Genomic DNA, 2,822 nt, shown 5'->3' on the forward strand with positions numbered 1-2,822 from the left:
ATAATTATGTGGAGAATAGAGAAACAAACACAAGAAGAAGCAAGTCAATTGGGCTAGTTAGCCATTGATTTAATTATGTGGAGATTATATAATGAGTCATTTACGATCGTTCCAATGTGCCAAATGGTTTGGCAGATCTCTTCAGAATGTTGAGAAGTATGTTAAAGTTCATGGTGTAAGAGATGCAGGAGAAACAGTTAGTGGATATAGTAATGCATATAGTGGTATAAGAATAGAGTTAGGTAGTTAGTCTTACATTTTAGTTGAAGTTGTGTTAATAGTCTTTCTGCGAAGTAGAGGTAGGGTGGGTGCTGTTCAAGCTCGTAGTTCCAATTTTGATCAAACGCATTTCGCACGTTGTTTTTAGAATTCAGGCGTGTGTCCTTTACTTTTAGCACCGGAGGTGTTAGTAAAGAGGAGTAACTCTAAGTTTTGGTGAAGAGGGAGCTAACTCTGACCTTATTAATATTTAATTATAATTAATTATACTTAGAAAAGGAAAATTCTTTTTTACATATTTAATTATACTTAGAAAGTGGAATGTATTATATATTTAATTATACTTAGAAAATGAATATCTTGTAGTGTGTAAACAGATTGGGTTATTTTCATATCGTTTGTTTAAAAGATGCTTTCTAGCCGTAAGGATTTTGAGGCGTTCAGTTAGACAGAGGTCACAGCGTCTGTTAGTTGGGTTATAAGAATTTGCTGCTTTTAGTATATGCCACTTTAGTTTATATTCTATCTTATTGTCCTTTAATTCCCAGATATAGCTACTAAGTCCTGTTGAATTTGCCTTTTTTCTATTTCTAAAGCTAGATTGGTGCTCATTGTATCTGAGGTGTATTTGGTTTTTCGTAGCGCCAATGTAAGATCTAATATGGCCTTTTGTGTGTACGTCGCATTGGTAAACTACATTTTCGGTCTTACATCTATTGGAGAAATTACATTTATTCCTATCTCTACAGCTACATAGATTATAAGGGGTGCCTATGTCTGTGTGTTGTTGTGTGACCCTGTTGTTTTTTTGGTGTGTGTCTCTCCTAACAAGGGGTGTTGGATTAGGGTTGGGGTTTGTTCTATTAGTTGGACGGTTGTTAGTTTGGTTGTTCGTGGCCTTTCTAGCTGTATAGAATGCGTCTAATATATTATTATTAATAGATGCTATGATGGTAACTAAGTTACATGTCAGGCTGTGACCTATTCTGATTTTGTTCTTAAATATTGCTGCGTATTATTTACATTTAGATGTTTATCTATTATGTTCATTAATGAACGGACTATGTTAGATTTGAGATTCATGGTGTAGGGAATAATTAGCCAGATCGTATCCTTATTGTTCTTATTGTTATTACAGCTATCATAGCTGCCATCATAGCTGGGAAGGCTAGTGAATTTGTCTTTATGGCTATCTAATTTATTTCTATAGTTAGGTTTATTTTTAATATGTGTCTTATCGGTTTTTGCTGTGTTAGTATTGTTAGGTTTTTGTGGGCCCGGTGTATGGTTTACTTTAGTCCGCTGGGTCTCGCTGTTATTCATAATAAACTTATCTTTGTATGGCTTAATATTGATTATGTTCTGGTTGTTATTGTATTTCTGCTTCGTCCTGTTATTAGTCTTATTAATCCTAGTAGTATTGTTGGTATTGGTGTTTACACTGTTGTTGGTATTTTTGGTGTTATGTGGTTTGGCTTTGGGACCTTTTGTATTTCTATTACATGTGTTATGTTTATCTGTGTCATTAATATCATTAGTGTGGTTTGCAGCGGTGTTTGGTGTGTTAATAGTGTATGCGTTTCTAGCGTTTAGATTCCCTTTATTTGGGTCTTTTTTATGGTTATTGGGGTCTATGAATTTAATTTTATGGTTATGTTGTGCGATGTTATAGGTTTCCTTATGCTTATTAAAAATATCTTGGTTAGAGGAGAGGCATGATATCCTATTGCTTATACTATGTACTAAGCCTCTCTTAAGGAATAGCGGGTGGTTACTGGATTCGTTTATGTATTTTAGGTTAGTGTTTGGCTTTATGTAAGGTTCATGGAGTCCTGTGGCTAGGTTGCAATTGGCATCTAAGTAGTTTATGGAGGTGTGTTCATTTTCTATAGAAATGGCTAGTTCAAATCTTTTGAAGAATTTATGTAGGTTTTTCTTGATGAGTTCAAGTTTCCTATTAGAGGGATTTTTAACTACGAACAGCGCCTCGTCCCTGTATAAGCGACCTTTGAGATCTGGGAATTCCTCCTGTATGTATGAAAGCAAATATATGCCCACTAAGTCGGTTATCTGAGCTGAATCCAGGGCTCCCATAGTGATATCGAAGGAGTTTGGGGAGACCTTACGGACCCAGAGTTTGTTATCAAAGCTTATAGCTGATTTCCTTGCTTCAAGTATTACTTTAATTTCTTTCCTAGTTAGATGTGAGTGGTTTTTGGCGAATTATAAACTGCGGTTTAAACAATAAATTACCTGCCTTTGAATACCTTCTAACGAAGACGGTACCCACACAAGTAATCTCCAGGAATGCCTTCGGATTTAACTATCCCCTGGTTGCTTAGATACTTCAGACTACCCCTGAAATATTGAAGCAATCCTATCATTTACCTTTCTCTCTCTCTCTCTCTATCATCATCATCATCATCATCATCGTTTAACGTCCGCTTTCCATGCTAGCATGGGTTGGACGATTTGACTGAGGACTGGTGAAACCGGATGGCAACACCAGGCTCCAATCTAATTTGGCAGAGTTTCTACAGCTGGATGCCCTTCCTAACGCCAACCACTCAGAGAGTGTAGTGGGTGCTTTTACGTGTCACCCG

At 36.4% G+C, this 2,822-nt stretch overlaps 1 protein-coding gene across 5 annotated transcripts in view; it reads left to right on the forward strand.

The window, feature by feature from the left end:
• Positions 1-2,822, forward strand: part of LOC106876920 (cyclin-D-binding Myb-like transcription factor 1) — a 120,619-nt gene that overhangs the window by 24,215 nt on the left and 93,582 nt on the right. The gene's annotated exons all lie outside the window — the stretch shown is intronic.

Source organism: Octopus bimaculoides, chromosome 4, assembly GCF_001194135.2.
Source record: "Octopus bimaculoides isolate UCB-OBI-ISO-001 chromosome 4, ASM119413v2, whole genome shotgun sequence".
Classification (NCBI taxonomy): Eukaryota; Metazoa; Mollusca; class Cephalopoda; order Octopoda; family Octopodidae; genus Octopus; species Octopus bimaculoides.